This window comes from Grammomys surdaster, unplaced genomic scaffold (assembly GCF_004785775.1).
Source record: "Grammomys surdaster isolate TR1022 unplaced genomic scaffold, NIH_TR_1.0 130, whole genome shotgun sequence".
Taxonomy (NCBI): Eukaryota; Metazoa; Chordata; class Mammalia; order Rodentia; family Muridae; genus Grammomys; species Grammomys surdaster.
Window position 1 is genome coordinate 25,499,328 of NW_021604588.1, and position 18,143 is coordinate 25,517,470.

Below are 18,143 nucleotides of genomic sequence, written 5' to 3' on the forward strand. Positions count from 1 at the left end.
AAGCTAATACACCCAAGAGGAGTAGAAGGCAGGAAATAATTAAACTCAGGGCTGAAATCAACCAAATTGAAACAAAAAGAACTATCCAAAGAATCAATAAAACCAGGAGCTGGTTCTTTGAGAAAATCAACAAGATAGATAAACCCTTAGCTAGACTAATCAGAGGGCAGAGAGACAGTATCCAAATTAATAAAATCAGAACTCAAAAGGGGGACATAACAACAGAAACTGAGGAAATTAAAAAAATCATCAGATCCTACTACAAAAGCCTATATTCAACAAAATTGGAAAATTTGGAAGAAATGGACAATTTCCTAGACAAATACCAGTTACCAATGTTAAATCAGGACCAGATAAACCATCTAAACAGTCCCATAACCCCAAAAGAAATAGAAGCAGTCATTAAAAGTCTCCCTACAAAGAAAAGCCCGGGACCAGACGGTTTTAGTGCAGAATTCTATCAGACCTTCAAGGAAGACCTAATCCCAATTCTTTTCAAACTATTCCACAAAATAGAAACAGAAGGTACACTACCCAACTCATTCTTTGAAGCCACAATTACACTCATACCTAAGCCACACAAAGACCCAACAAAGAAAGAGAACTTCAGGCCAATCTCCCTTATGAACATTGATGCAAAATTACTCAATAAAATTCTAGCGAACCGAATTCAAGAACACATCAAAACAATTATCCATCACGATCAAGTTGGCTTCATCCCAGGAATGCAGGGTTGGTTCAATATTCGGAAATCCATCAATGTAATCCATTATATAAACAAACTCAAAGAAAAAAACCACATGATCATCTCACTAGATGCTGAGAAAGCATTTGACAAAATTCAACACCCCTTCATGATAAAAGTCTTGGAAAGGTCAGGAATTCAAGGTCCATACCTAAACATAGTAAAAGCAATTTACAGCAAACCAGTAGCCAGCATTAAACTAAATGGAGAGAAACTTGAAGCAATCCCACTAAAATCAGGGACTAGGCAAGGCTGCCCACTCTCCCCCTACTTATTTAATATAGTATTGGAAGTCCTAGCCAGAGCAATTAGACAACACAAGGAGGTCAAAGGGATACAAATTGGAAAGGAAGAAGTCAAAATCTCACTATTTGCAGATGATATGATAGTGTACTTAAGTGACCCCAAAACTTCCACCAGAGAACTCCTAAACCTGATAAACAACTTTAGCAAAGTGGCTGGATATAAAATTAACTCAAGCAAATCAGTAGCCTTCCTCTACTCAAAAGATAAACTGGCTGAGAAAGAAATTATGGAAATGACACCCTTCAAAATAGTCACAGATAATATAAAATACCTTGGTGTGAACCTAACCAAGCAAGTAAAAGACCTGTATGACAAGAACTTCATTCCCCTGAAGAAAGAAATTGAAGCCGATCTCAGAAGATGGAAAGATCTCCCATGCTCATGGATTGGAAGGATTAATATAGTAAAAATGGCTATTTTGCCAAAAGCCATCTACAGATTTAATGCAATCCCCATCAAAATTCCCACTCAATTCTTCTCAGAGATAGAAAGAGCAATCTTAAAATTTATTTGGAATAACAAAAAACCCAGGATTGCGAAAACTACTCTCAGCAATAAAAGAACTGCTGGAGGAATCACCATCCCCGACTTAAAGCTGTACTACAGAGCAATAGTGATAAAAACTGCATGGTATTGGAACAGAGACAGGCAGGAGGATCAGTGGAATAGAATAGAAGACCCAGAAATGAACCCCCATACCTATGGTAACTTAATCTTTGACAAAGGGGCTAAAACCATCGAATGGAAAAAAGATAGCATTTTCAACAAATGGTGCTGGTCCAACTGGTGGTCAGCATGTAGAAAAATGAAAATTGATCCATACTTATCTCCTTGTACAAAGCTCAATTCCAAGTGGATTAAGGACCTCCACCTAAAACCAGCCACACTGAAACTAATAGAAGAGAAACTGGGAAAAAGCCTGGAATACATAGGCACAGGGAAAAAGTTCCTGAACAGAACGCCAATGGCCTGTGCTCTAAGACCAAAAATTGACAAATGGGACCTCATAAAGCTGCAAAGCTTCTGTAAAGCAAAGGACACAGTCAATAGGACAGAGCGGCAACCAACAGATTGGGAAAAAATATTCACCAACCCTACATCTGATAAAGGGCTAATATCCAAGGTATACAAAGAACTGAAGAAATTAGACTCTAGACAATCAAAGGACCCTATTAAAAAATGGAGCACAGACCTGAACAAAGAATTCTCAACTGAGGAAGCTCGAATGGTTGAGAAGCACCTAAAGAAGTGTTCAGCATCCCTAGTCATCAGGGAAATGCAAATGAAAACAACACTGAGATTCCACCTCACACCAGTCAGAATGGCTAAGATCAAAAACACAGGTGACAGTACATGTTGGCGAGGATGTGGAGAAAGAGGAACACTCCTCCACTGTTGGTGGGATTGTAAACTGGTACAACCACTATGGAAGGCAGTCTGGCGGTATCTCAGAAAATTGAACATAGCGTTACCTAGGGACCCAGCTATACCACTCCTGGGCATATACCCAAAAGAAGTTTCAACATACAACAGGGACACATGCTCCACCATGTTCATAGCAGCCTTATTTATAATAGCCAGAAGTTGGAAAGAACCCAGATGCCCTTCAACAGAAGAATGGATGCAGAAAATGTGGTACATTTATACAATGGAGTACTACTCAGCTATTAAAAACAATCAGTTCACAAAATTCCTAGGCAAATGGATGGAGCTGGAAAATATCATCTTGAGTGAGATGACCCAATCTCAAAGGAACATACATGGTATGCACTCACTGATAAGTGGATATTAGCCCAAAAGCTCACAATTTCTAAGAATCTTCATATAGACCACATAAAACTCACATAGAAGAAGGAAGACCAAAGTATGAATACGTTGGTCCTTTTTAGAAGGAGCATCAAAAGGTTCAACCAGAACTCCCAAAGTCTAAACCACCAACCAGAGAGCACAAAGGGAGGGACTCACACACCTGTATAGGGAATTGAGGGTGACCTTGTTAGACTCCAGTGAAAGTGGAGGGCCAAGGTCCCCAAAAGTTTGGATCCCCTACTGTGTTGGAATTCGAGAGCAGGGAGATGGGACTGGGAGGATGTTTGGAGCACACCATCACAAAAATTAGGAGGAAGGGGTAGGGGATAAGGGATTTGGGGGGAGAATGAGAAAGGTGACAACATTGAAAGGTAAATACGTATAATACCCAATAAAAACCCCACACAGATAAAGGATTTAAAAAAAAGGGAGTCTATTTATTTTAAATTAATTTCAAAAGTTTCTAGGAGATGCAAATTGGCTAAGATACTATTTTAAGCTCTCCACAAAAGAATTTAAATCTCTGTTCAATATTCTCAAGAGAGAGGTAAACCCTAACTTCCTCAACAGTTAATTGACAAAAGAGAGGTAATCTCACAAAAAGTAGAAAAAGCTATTTCTAATCGATATATCATATAGTCTGATTAATTGTCAGTGGAGCTATAAAAGTCCTTTGACAAAAGATTATTAATATAGATTTATATATCCTTAAATAAGGCCTTCATGACTCTATGAGTGTGGAAGGAGCAACTGTTGGCGCTTCTGCCCTGATTTTACAAGAACTCTGAAAAATTGGCTTTAAAAACAAAAGAGGGGGAACGGTACCCCCTCAGAAGGAGTCCCCCTGAAATACTCTCCATCATGCCTTGTTCACTTTTCTCTCTCTAAAGCTGAAAGCTCATGGCAAATCTCTTGCTGACCATGTTGGTGACCTCGGGCACCACCAAGACCAACAAAACTTTGCCACAGATATGGGGAAGGACCCTCATACCCATAAAGGGAATGCCCCAGTCCCAGTTCCCTTATGGAGCCGAGGACTGATATGCCTGTCCAATACCACAGAAGGCACAGCTAACCGGCTACCACAAATATTAATGAAAAAAATAGATACCCTCACAAAGCCAGGCCCAATCATAAATACGATGAATAACAATTTACATCCAGGGAAGAGAAATCTCCCTGAGAATCCCCTTCTTTTTTCTTTCCAGGTAAAATTGAATCACCCGTGATGCCTGCTATTAGAAGTTCTAACCCAGATGGACCAGAAGCCAGGAGCCTCGCCCTTACCCTCACCCCCTACCTTTTCCCACCTGCACAAGGTCCCCTGAAGCTGGGCAACTGCAAGATCCTGCTTGGCAACTGCAGATAGACTCAAAGCAGTGTACCATATCATCTGAAGAATAGCAGGGAGACCATAACTCAAGCAGTGTACCATATCTTCTGAAGAATAGCAGGTTGCAGTCCTCCTCGCCCCCACGAATAACCAGGACCCGCCGGTCGGGTCAAGTGGCACCCAGACGTGGGGCTCGATGCACGGACCCATCCGGACGGACCCTCATTGAGAGGATGTGCGCACGAAATCATGATTGAGCAAGACAGAGATCATCGCCCGTGACCTGTCGTCCACGGAACCAGGTTGATGCTGCCATCAAGAAGGCAGTTGAAGTTCATTACCATCAGCTGAAAATTGCAGAGGATCCAGAAGTGACTCCGCAGGAGACTGACACAGCTGTCAGCTCCCCTGCCTCCCCCTACGGTCGACCCCTAGACTTCCACGCCCTCCAGAAGGGTTCCTGGTATGCCTGGCTTTGCCCTCATTTCTCTCGCTAGAGAGCTTGGCCTCTTGATCACCACAACAAAAATTGGCTTTTTCCTAAACCAAGGCCACCCTTGATATGGCCGCTAACATTGGGGAGCCTTCCTTTATGACAATATTACACCCCAAACTGACAAATGGTTGGTAACTTGAACATTTACAAGAGACTAGGATGGCTGTGAGTTAGCCCAATGACGGGATTATTGTAGGTCCACTTCCCAGGGGCCCACCCAATGCAGCCGAAAAGGAGTGCGTGGTGCTGGGAGTGGGTTCAGCCTACATGGCCTAAGACAGGGCTCTCACCCTCCTTTCACCCACATCAGAGTCCCTTGACGTTGCCCATCGTCGACAGCCTAAAGCCTTCGACCATCGATGTGACTCGTCTCACATCAGTGTTTTGGGGTTGTGAACTTGTCTAAGACCCCCCATAATTAGACATCCAAATTCAAAATTCACATAGTTGGGATTGATCATAAGATGCCTTCTCTAACTAAACAGAGAAGGGGGAGATGCCAGAAGCCAGGACCCTCGCCCTTACCCTTACCCCCTACCTTTCCCCACCTGCACAATGTCCTCTGAAGCTTGGCAACTGCAAGATCCTGCTTAGCAACTGCAGATAGACTCAAAGCAGAGTACCATGTCTTCTTAAGAATAGCAGGGAGACCATAACTCAAGCAGTGTACCATATCTTCTGAAGAACTGCAGGTAGATCATAATACAAGGCAGTGTACCATATAGACCATGACATGTTTCAAGGCACAGGCCAAGAAGATTTTGTACTTTTCCACCACCTGGACCCTCTTACCCCCTCCCCTTGTAAAACATGCTATAAAAAAGCATTTCATGTTCAAAAAAAGAAATAAAAAAAAAATTTGGCAAAAAAAAAAAAAAAGAAAGATGACCCTGAATCTTTTGTGCACCCACCACCCTCCGCAGAAGCCAAAGCTGTGTGACTGCCCAGTGTCAGATCTGTCCTTACCCTGTGTGATCCGAGCAAGCCTTTCTGTACAGTCTCAGTGCAGTTAGTTGCCTCAGGCATATTTCTATAGTTATGTAAAACTGCATTCACTCCTGGTGAGAGCAAATATTCTCCAGGCTTACTTATCCAGCAGGTAGATCTGAGATTCCACACACTCACATTTTTCCTTTTTTTTTTTTTCAAAAAAGTTTGTTTGAATTTGGTTCAGCAAATGTTTGTTGAGCACCTGCCATTTTCCAAGTGCCAAGGATGGGGAGGAAAGTGATGATAGGGACAACAGACAATGGTTCTTGCCTTGCTGAACTGTATCCTAGTGGAGTGCACAGACAGTACAGGCAAATGCATGATCAGCTGAATTTAGTATTTCTGATAGATCCACTATTGGGATATCACAGAGAGGGTGAGGGGAGCCTGGAAGATGAGTTGAGTAATTTAGCTTGACTTCAAAATACAGACAGGGAAGAGTCCAAGGAGAAGCATGCTTGGTGTCAAGCTGTCAAGAACTCACACTAAGTGTGAGATACCTGTGGGTTGTCCTGGTAGAGGCTTCATGGAGGAGTTAGATGTGGGTGTAAGTCCAGAGTTCAAGTATAGCTTGAGATTGAGGGTATATATTTGGGGTGGTACTTTGGGATGTAGCTTTGAGGCTACATTAGAATGCTATCAGTGTATGGATAGAACAGTGAAAAACCCTAAGGAAAAAATTCTGTACTACCCAACACTCAAGAATCAGGTAGAAGAAATGCATTCATCAGAGGGATTGCCAAGTACAAATACAAAGAAGGCTAGCTATTCCCTTCAGAGCTCACTGAGGACAGGAGGCACATGTTATCTGCTTCAGATTCCAAAACCTAGCATGAGAGTGGCCACAGGGGGCTCTACTCAGTAACAGTAACAACATGTATTGGAGGCAACATACATAGTCCAAGAATGAATGAACCTAGGAGTCTGATTAACACAACCCCAAGCATATGAGATGCTATTACAGAAAATCCACTGCATCCCTGCGAGACAAACATCACAGGAAAGCATGGTGGGTCTTCGAATGGGATTTCACGAAAGTCTCTTGGTTATGTCAGGAAGCCATATCTGTGTCTGATCAGAGCTAGCACCAGAAGAGGAGGTCTCCATTGCCGAGGAGAATGGATGGATTCCCAATAGACAAAGTTGAGCGATGACAGCTGTCAGCTTAAGTCCAATACTCTGCCACCTACTGTGCTGCTGTTTTCCGAGTGGGGCAAAATTTCCCATACTCCTCAACTAAGACTGTGGGCTTAGTCCATTTTCCACTGCAGCTATGGTTGTCTATTTTAAATTCTGACTTAAAGCAGAATGGATTGCTGCCTAACTCAGGCATCACCTTCCGACCTGCTCTCAAACAGCTTGAGGACAATGTGGATAGTCAACCACAAGACAGACTTCTGACAATCTAAACACAGGTATGAAGATGTGCTACAGCTATGTGTCAGGATGAAGTGACTCTGAGCATGAAAAGGCAAGAATCTGCAGGCTGTGGGGTACCTCAGATGGAGCAAGGCCGTGGGGTATACCTCAGATGGAGCAAGGCTGCAGAGTGACTGAAGTGTGAGTTATAGAAAAGGCATGGAGGGCTGAGCGTACCATTCTGGGCAGTGTGACTTTACTTTGTAGACAATTATCATATATCCTTCTGCCCGAGAGAAAGAACTTTAGACAGTTCCTCAAACATCCTATCAATGGGAGAAAAACCTGGATGTGGTTGAACATATTTCTTACGAAGGAAAAAGTAAAAGAAGCACATTTTGCTTTTGTACTAGGAAGAATTTTATAAATCATGATCATGTCTTTTAAAGACATATGAAATCTTGCATCTCACATTGGTTTGGGATGTTCTATGGCTGTTCTTACTCATTAACTTGATGGCACACAGCACTTGAATGTATGATTCTTCTCTCAGAGATTTTGTCACTTCTGAGACAAAACAAAATTATTACCCTGACTGTGGGGCTTTTCACCACATATGGTGAGCTAATGATGCTGTGTGTGTGTGTGTGTGTGTGTGTGTGTGTGTGTGTGTGAGAGAGAGAGAGAGAGAGAGAGAGAGAGAGGTGGTATATGTGTGTGTGTGTGTGTGGTGTGGTATGTAGTGTGTGCTTGTGTATATGGTGTTTAGTGTGTGTGATGTGTGTATATATGGCGTATGGGTGGTGTGTGTGTATGTGTGTGGTGTGTGAGTGCATGTGCATTTGTCTATGCATGAATGTTTGTTTTTTGTTTGTTGCTGGGAATGGAACTCAGGGATGCATAGGTGGACACGAGCCCTACCATTGAGCCACATCCTTAGTCCCTCAGTGACATTGTTTCTCCTTACCAAGCTTCCAGGGAGCAGTCACAAAAGAAGAAGAGAACAGATGCCTAGGCTGAGTATATCTTCCATGTCCTCTTGCTTATGCTTTCCTGAAATCTGGCACGTAGTAGACAAACGAGTTTCAAACTACTGAACAAGTGAAGGAAAATGATTTTATCAATGTTTGCAGGCTGAGGAGGGGAGCATCGTGGGAGTCAGGAGAGGTGGACAACTCACAGCCTATGAACTACAAAAGGAGGATATCCTGAGGCCGGGGAAGGTCACCCTCCTGTTCTTTGGCATCCTCAGGGCTGAAGTGTATCAATCTGTTGTTCATAATCCCATTGACACTCGCTCGGAGTCAATCCTGCACGCTTCTTAGATCTAGAAACAGGCATGAGTGTCCTCCGAGATGTTCTGTGCGGGGTAGATGCTGTCATCCTTACCCATAAAGAATGCATTGGATCCAGTCATACTTAGCCTGGGCTGCAAAGAGTGCAGTGTTTGATTGGGGGGGGGCTTAGGAACCCTGAGCTGTGCTTGCTGCCTGAAAACACCTGTACTGCCAGCCTCCGTGTCCTCCATGTCACAAGAATTTTTTTACTGGCCACTTCAGATACATTTTAAAATATTACTCATTTTTTTTTATTTTACAAAATATGATTTCATTAAAAAATGAGTCTCCCTTGAGAATTAATATAGCAAGCCCTCGCCCCCACAATGCTACCTGTGTAGAAGAAACTAGAAAGATACTCTATATGTGGTTATCTGAGTGAGGTTGGGACAATATTGGAGGGAGTCTGCCTATGGCCTTGGATGCTGCTGACTTGAGATAGTAAAGTCTAAAGAACAAATTAGTTATCTCCTACAGGGCCTGTGGCTTAGAGCAGGGCCTAAAATCAAGAGCAGGTTTAGGTCCTTGGTGACTTCAGGTGGCTGTGTGAGCCCTATGCCCTATGTGGGAATGAGGATAGCAGGTGTGTGGTCATTGGATGCTGCAATCTGGATGGTCTTACAAGTTGCGTACATAAATAAATATTCAACAGAGAAATAAAAAGAAGTGGCTCAGATAGACTCATGGGGTGGGCTTTCTCGGGCTCTGATAGTCCGCAACATTCTAAACTCCACAGGGTTTTATGATGGCTTGTTCTGTTGTTCTTCATGCTGCTATAGAAAACATCACGGTGCTGTCTCTTGATGTCCTTGAGTAACTACACGGATGTTTCAAAATCTCAGGGATCTACTTCCTCCGGGAAAAGGAGAAGGTTGTGTCTTGGGTGCCAATCTCAATGTCCCTGGGCTGGCTTTGATTCTGATGCTTCAGATGTGCCCACACAAATGGTCTCAAATGGTTCTGGGACTGATACTGTGTCACAGTGTATCCACGCACCCTTCCCTATTCCTTTAGAAACAGCATCCTGTCTGTGGAAGAGTTCTCCTCTATAGTCAGAACTGGAACTCACCATGGAGCACACATACTCCCAGAAGCATTGTATAGAGTCCTCTAAAACAAAGGCACAAACACACATGTTCAGAGCACTGACTCTGACCTTAAGGGATTGATTATCTAGCCTTAGAGGTACCTGTCTAAGTCTTCCTTGCAGGGCCTGCCCTCTGTGTTTGCCAGGCCCACCTCAATCTCATTTTATTCATTCATTCATTCATTCATTCATTCATTCATTCTTTTTTTTTTTTAAATAAAATTGTCCCTGTGGGAGGCCTGGGTCCATCTGTGGTTCTTTCAAGCTAATGAGGTTCTTTTGGTCACATATTTTCATAATTCCCACTTTGGACTATGGTGGCCCATTAACCAGTCATTTAGTCTACACTGGTCCTGCACTGGAGGTGATAGAATACTTTTATTACACCAAGGAAGGCCAGGGTCAGCTCCCCATTCTGGACCTGGAGCTGGACCATAGACAGAATGCACCTGGGGAAGGACTCACTAAGCAGGCAGTAAGAAGTAGCTGTATATGCTGGCTACATACTCTGGGGGAACTTTTTGACCCTGAAGAAAACGGTAACTCTTTGGTGGCTGTCCTGGTTGACATCTTCATTTTTTCAAAGATGAGAAAATAAATCACTTTCCTAGGATACTTTAAATGTCACATTGCCTGAAGCAAGGGCAACGGCTAGATGACTTCTCAAGGTCTTCCCCAGCCTAAAGATTTTTATAGCCACTCATCCAGGAATGTCCTCTCAGCCTGTGACACCTCCAGGACCTTGCTTCTTGCCACATTTTCTGGAGTGTACTGATATTCCTCATTGTGAATCCTAACACTTCTTAGACACCAGAAGCTTATGTCACCAATGTAAGCAAATTTCTACTTCTCTCTTCTGTCTAGATGTTTTCCAGGTACCTCCAAATTGACAGGTTCTGTACTGGTTACGACTTTGTGTGTGGTGTTCCTTGGGAGAAATAAAGTACTTCATTTTAATCCATGGGGCATCAAACATTGGTGGTGAGTGTCTGTCCCTCTTTGGGGCACAAGGCATAAACTTGAAAGCCATCATGAGCTATCCATTTAGCAACTGGGTGGCTTTCTATGTGCTACTGAAACCCCTTAAAGTCTGTTGACAGTTTCTCCTCCTGTGAAGTTTTGATAACAGCGCATCTGTCCTGGAAGTGGGATGACTCAGCTGTAGTACAGTTCACCGTCATCACTAGGTGTCACTACAGATGCTTGTTGTAGCGTAGAAGTTGCCATCAACTCAGCTTTTCTGTTTCTAGAATAAGCAGCCTGGGTTCCTTTCATCTTGGAGAATCTGGGAGGCTTTGCTATGTGTGGCTTTTCTTATGCTGGCATCTGTACCAGCTCTGTCACCTCCCTTCTTCTTCATGGGTTCCCTGTAACCCTCCCCAGTCAGGAGGCCTGTGGGATGCTGTCAGCCATACTGAATATCCTCTGACCTCTCCCATCCCACGTGGTGGTCTTGTGTTCAGTGAAGGATCCCATCTGGTGTCCAAGTGTGTGCTTCCTCCTCCCTGTAAGCCCTCACAGCAGTGGGGCTGCCTTGACACCCACAAGCCCCGGAGCTGTTCTTCCTCTAGACAAACTCATCTCCACACTTTACATCGTAGACCATATTGAACTTTATTTGCACCACCACTGAGATAGAAAAGAGACTAAGGTAGCCCACAGTTCCCTTCTTCTCAAAACACAGCATCCCTAATAAAAATTAAAAAAATAAAATCCCTTCTAGCCTTTTTTTTTCAATTGTGATCCTAACGCTCAAGTGAAAAACGAGGCTATGCCTTTGATTTTCGCTTCTGTGTCAGTCTTCCAGTGGCTGCCAAGCCCAGAGTGTCAGGGATGAGCCCCCGCAACTTCTTTCAGTGAAATATAATGGTGGCAGCTCTCGCCACCAGACATGCAGGAGGCCTGATGAGCTCTCAGAGCCCCTTTGTTAATGCCCCAGGACAAGCAGACTAAATAGCTTTTAGAGCAGTGAGGTTGGAAGGCTGTTGGGCTGAGCTCTTCTCTGCAGCACACAGGCTGCCTGGTGTCTCCTTTCCACCTTTCCCGTGCTATCAGTCTGATTTAGTTCTCCGATCACTGTGAGAATGCAATTCTAATAATGCCCTCATTTATGCAGAGGTGCTAATAATTTATTATACTGACCTTATCAAGGGCATTTCCATTTTTGCGAAGACCACCTGGAATGTGTTTCATCTCCAGCATGTCACGCTAATGAGGGGTTTCAGGTAGTCTATTGGTTGATTGAGAAAGAGTTCTACTTGCCAAGGAGTGTCGCTCTCAAACCTCACAGCATGTGTAGAAGGAGGAGACAAGAACGTATTGTATTCTAACCTGATTCTACACACACACACACACACACACACACACACACACACACACTTTATATTCCAGACATGATATGTACACAACACACTCTATACCATTCTCCTATACCACATATCTATACCATTCTCTATACCACATATCCTGTATATACGATATACTATATCACACATATGCTGAATACACCCGTATACCACCTTATACCTCACACATACCATACCACCCTCCATACACACACTGCACATACCCACAAACCATATCATAACACTATACCACATACACCACTCACATACATACCACACACACAACACACAGACACATGCACACTGCACATATACAACATGCCACACATATACTGTAAATATCCAGGAACCATATCATATACACCATACTACACACACACTATACACACTTCACACACACACACACACTGTACACATACTACAGTCACACACTGCACATACACTTCACACACACTGCACACACTCACACATACACACACACACACACACAACATGCCATGCCACACACACCACATAGGACCCACAAACACCCACCACATCACACATATGACATGTAATTACACATACTATGTGAGTGGGTTCTCTCTCAGTTTGTCACTGAGGGATGTGTCTGCAGTGATGCCAAATGACCAGACTGACAGGCACTTGTTACTGAGCTATTATTACCAAGTGTTTCCCTTTTAAATTTTCGAAGTAGTGGTTTATCCACCTCTGTTCTTCACTGAGGCAGTGGAGAGTCTATTGGACAGATTCAGCTAACTGTTCTGAAATTAAACTGACTTCATAGTCATGTCTTTTCCCCTAGGAGGCGTATTTCCTTTCTTATCACCTTGTCTCTATTTCTACTCACTTCTTCCTCTCCTACCCTTCATTTCCTCTCTGTCTTTTCCTTCTCTTTCCTCTCTCCATACCCTTCCCTTTTCCTCTCCATTTCCCTTTTTCTCCTTCCTCCTCCTCCTTTTTTTCCTGTCTTCCCTTCCTCTTCTCTCGTACCTTTGGTCCACTCTACACTTCTTCCTGCCCCAGCCTCCAGGCCCACAACACAGAGCCTCTTCCTTGAAGGATCTTGTGCAATTCCTCTTGCTCTGGGCTGTAAACTGAAGCCCAAGCAACCTTAAGAGTGAGCAGATCATGGCTGTGGCCCCTGGGAGAGTCAGCTGTGGTCCTGGACTCTTGCTACTAAACCTTCTGAGTCTTTCTCTCTTCTTTTCTTTGCTTAGACTTCATGCTCTTTTGTGCTCAGCAGTTTCCTTTGGATTTATAGACTCCTGCCTTGGGAGCTATTCTAGTGGAGAGTAACTGCCTGTATGTCTGAGATGGGAAACTTTGTCTAACCTTATTAAATTACTTAGCTTGTCCTGCTAACGTGAAGATATGATTTGGATTTAGTGGGGCCTGAAGCTAAAACAACGAGAAGAATATAAAATTACCAGTGAAATATATTATAATATAAATATGTTTAGGGGCTTAAAAAGGACCCATGAAAGGAAAGAGCCCTAAAAATTAAGTTTCACCAACTTCATGATAAATTTATTCATTTTACATCAGAGTCCTCACCACAGTACCCTGAGATATGGTGCCCTCCCCCACGTAGGCATCCTTTAGCTCACTGTGGGATCATGGTTGCCAGGACAGCCCTACTGTCATATTTGGTCCTGAATTGTAACTTTCTTTCCCTGATGCTGGCCTCTCAGAGTTCTCTCTGTCTCCAAATTCAGTCTCTCCCACTTTTTCTTACCTAGACTGTGTGAAATTATTGAACATTGCTTGTAAATTGAGATACAGCATCTCTGTTGCCTTCTCCATATCTCACACTCCGCCCAGTCTCTAGGGCCTGGGATGGAGCGTACTTAGACCAGGCCATCTTGTTAGGACAGGAGTGGGGGTTAACAGTGACATAGCTTGCTTCTGTGATAAGTGCAAGCCCTGTTTCTGTCTCCATCCATGTCCTTGGTCAAATGGCCCCTTTCATCCTGATAGAGAGATAAACACCACCTTTCTCCCTTCACCAAACCTTGAACTTTACAACCCTGAATGCTGTGGGAGCCAGACCCCTACTATTGCACCAAAAGGCATCAAATCTGAGCGTACAGAAAATCAGAATGGTTCCCGCCATGAGATCTCAAAGAAGACTTGAAAGCCAAGTCTTCCAACTTGAAGTTGGTCTCTAGGAAACTACTCTCCCAGGATGCTGAGTAAGGAGTAGCTAGCCTGGCTTTCTCTTCCAAATGCCTCTTGCTTGCCAAAGCCATTCTGGAGCCAGGAAAGATGGTGGGCCACCAACCCAAGGGAGAGCCTAGAATAGCATTGGCAGAAAGGAAGATGAGACAGAGAGACAAAGACACGGGGTTTAAAAAAAAAGAAAACTTTGTAAATAGAGCTGTCAAGACAGTTCAGTGTGAGCTACCAAGCCTGATGACATCTTTCTCCTGAAAACCACGATGGGAGGAGAGAAACAACCCTTGTGAATTGTTCTCTAACATACACATGTGCATGTACACACACACACACACACACACACACACACACACAGGCTTGATAAATAAGTAAATAATAATAACTTTCGGAAATACAGTAACTATGTGATTAAGTCAAGGCAGTCCTTGTCAGGGTCTTGTAGGGGTTTCTCCTTCCTGTCCAACATGCCTCTGTCTCATTTTTATTCTAGCAAGGAGAGAAAAAGTATAGAGACTGAATTCTGCATCTCAAGTTTGGTTGATATTTTAGACTACTAAAGAGTCACAGCAAGTCAGAAGAGAGCGAAGGCAAACAAATTCAGGCTTTTACTGTCATGGGGGGGGGCTCACTTGGGGATCCCCACCTGTCTCCCATGCCCAGCTGTGTCTACTGCTTTCTTTCTCAAGCTGCTGATTTAAGATGGTGGCCTTGCTTCTCTCTTGGTGTTTATGACAATGGTGAGATGCAGTTCTCAGCCCGTGAAGCACTGTAATTCACAGTGCTTGCAGCTTCCAGTGGATGAAGCTCAAATATATAAAGTCTGGCTTGGAAACCAAGGCCTTCTGGATTCTAATCAGACAGGCTCAGTCCTTGCCTCTCGGAGGCTTTTACGACCTGTGGTTGTCTGAGATGAGGAAGCTCTTCTTTGTCCACCAACAGGTAAAAAGATCCGTGAGAGGTGATTCAATTTCACAGGTCATAAAGTTATATGCCCACTTCCTCCACTTCTTCTTGTTTATTATGGTGGAAAACTTCCGAGTTCACCATCTATATTTTGTCAGCGGTTGGAAATTGTTTTATCTTGCACGTTTCTCCTGCCACCCTCTCTCCTCCTCCTGGCCTCGCTGGGTTCTCATTTTGTCCTTAAATCAAGGCTGGCTACTGACAGCTGAAATCAGTCTGTGTGACAGACACTGGGAGGAATTCTCTCAGAGGCTTGTGAGGAAGGAAGGTCTGAATGGGCAGCCATTTGGGGCAGGAGGGACTACTTATCCTCTGTTTCCTCCTGGGCTCCTAAAATTTGCATATATATGATAAACAACAACACCTAGTTCTAATAATTGTTATTTATTTAGTCCTAGAGGCCCGGTAAAGAGGTGTGTGCTACAGTGTCTGCCTTGCTCACAGTCCCCCAAGAAGGTGCCTTTCGTTATCAAGTGTCTAATGGTCCCCATGGCCATGGCTGATTTAACTAGGACTAAGCCTCTAACCAAAAAGTTACCTGACCTAGGGCTCACATAGCACAACACTAAGACAACCTATGGCATCAGATTCTCTCTGTTGGTGGATTTTTTCCCATCACTTCATTATGAAAAATCTCAAACCTTTAGAATAACTGTAAGAATTACACTTAAATACCAATAAACTGCCACTGGCTTCTCTGCTGACCATTTCCTGTGACCATTGATTGTGCCTTCCTAGGCATCCTCTCAGCCATCTGTCCAAACATCTTGTAGTAGAAATTATTTAAAAATCTCAGATTTCTTCCCTACCTAGGTTCTCGAGTTCCCAGATGAAAGACATACTCACAGCCTTTATATTAACAATAAGCTTTGAGTAGCTCAAGGGCTGGGCAGCTGCCTGCCGCCATGCTGTTAGAATCTATCTTCCGATTGATAAACCTGAATTATTACTTACTATTTACTATGTTCCCTCTAGGCTGCTCTTAACTCCAATTGGCCAGCCCACAGGGCCATACTCTCTTGACCCCTAACCCATGGCGGCTTCTCTTTTCTCCTCCCCTGTCACACATCTTTCTTTTCATTATTGGCAAAGTAAGTTGGGACACCACAGCTGTTGGCTGGGGAGTCTCTTGGTAATTGGTGGAGGGCTCCAGGGAAGGAGTTTCGTATGGATGAGGAGATGGAGACGGAGTCTAGACACGAACATCTGGTAGCTCTCTTGATTAGAGGAGGAAGTGAGGGAGAAGTATAAAGGGAAGCAGGCTCCTGCGACAGGCAGCTGGGACGGAGGCAGATTCTGTTTGGGTTGCTGTCCTGAGTTTCATTTTAAATGAATCTTGGCTTAAGAGTTGGAAAAAATTTCCAGCAATTTCTGAAATGGCTTTAAACATCTTTCTGCCAGGTTTTTGTTTTTATTTATTTTTCTTGCGTTTAAAAGGTTTTTTTTTTTTTATTCCCAATGTTTTGGAAAAGCTGCGTGTCTAGATCCCAGCGCTTTATAGCTCTGCTCTTCTTATTTCGTGTAATGAAACAAAGTTAAAGGGCTTTGAGTATTTTGTTACATGGTTGATACTATTCTTCCAGACTATTGCCTGTTTGTTTTTCAAAACTATCTCAACATTTCTATTTTATCTACTCTAGTCTGAAAGTGATGAGAATTAGTCTTTCCAACTTGTGTCAAGTATGAGAACTCAAAAACAGCACATTTAATTGATGCCAACCACAATATTGCTTTTTAACATTGTCTGAATATCAAGTTATTGTAATTATTTGTGTGTGTGTGTGTGTCTGTGCGTGTGACATTAGGGATCAAATTAGATAGGAAATTTCTACCACTGAGACATATGTCTAACTCCTCAAGTTAGAAAAACCAATGTTCAAAAATGTCCTATTACAAATGTTTGTGAGTATAGCTGTAAAGATTACTTGTCTTTCTTTTAAAAAAAATATTTTTTTGAGAATTTCATATATGAGCCCCATATTTACCTAATTTCCTTTTCTCCTCTCTAACTCCTCCCCTGCCTCCTCCATACTCCTTCTAAAATTCATGGCCTTTTGTTCTCTAATTATTGTATGTATTCACATACATATTTATAAATACCACTTGCTGAGTTTATTTAATGCCGCTCACATCTATATGTGTTTAGAGCTGACTACATGTGACTCAATAGCCTATCAGAGAGCTTGTCCAGTAGAAAAACAATTCATCTAGGGGTGGGACTTTTGTAATTATTTTTATATTGCTGCGACTAGACATCATGGCCAAGCCAACTTATAAAGGAAAGTTTATCTGGGACTTAGAGATTCAGAGGTTAGAGTTCATGGCTGTCATGGTGGGGAGCATGGCAGCAGGAAGGCAGACAGGTATAGCACTGGGGCAGTTAGCTGACAGCTCATGTTTTTTGAGACAATCAGGAAGCAGATAGAGATAACTAGGAATGGTGTGGCTTTTGAAACCTCAAAGCCTGCTCCCCAGTGACACACACACCTCCATCAACTAGGCAACACCTCCTAATCCTTCTCAAACAGTTTCTTTAAGTGAGTTCCAAGTATATTCAATTACAGGAGCTTGTGGGGACCATTTTCATTCAAATTACCACAGAAACCTTATGAGTTGTTTCTCTATCCGTGTTGGCATAGTAAATTGTATTGTGATTTTTCAGGCCTTTTTTGGGCAGCCATATTGTTGAAATGCATGGGGGTATTTTCCCTGTCATGTACAGAAGACAGTATCTTTCAGCAGACACTCTGGTTTTCTGGCTCTGTTTCACCTCTGCCTTCTCTTTTGCAATGCTCCCAGGGCCTTTGTTGTAGGGTTGTGTTGTTGATATATTACTTGGAGCCACGAATCTCATGACCACTTCTTCTCTGCATTTTGACCAGTCATGGCTTTCTATGATGGTTTCTGTTTGCTGCAAAAAGAATCTTCTTTGACTACAGCGACACTTACCTGAGGATATAAGGATAAATATTTAGAAATGCAGCTAGGAATTATACTGGTTTAGTGAAAGGGCAGTAGTTGGTTCTTTGGGGCCCCATGGCTTCAATAGCCATGGGTGATGGGTTAATAAGCCTGAATTCCTTCCTATTAAATGCACCTCTAATCTAATTAGATGGTTGTTTGTTACTCCAAGATATTAGTAAGTGTGGCTGTTGTACCTTTAGAGATATCTTGCTATTTTTCTCATTACTGTGA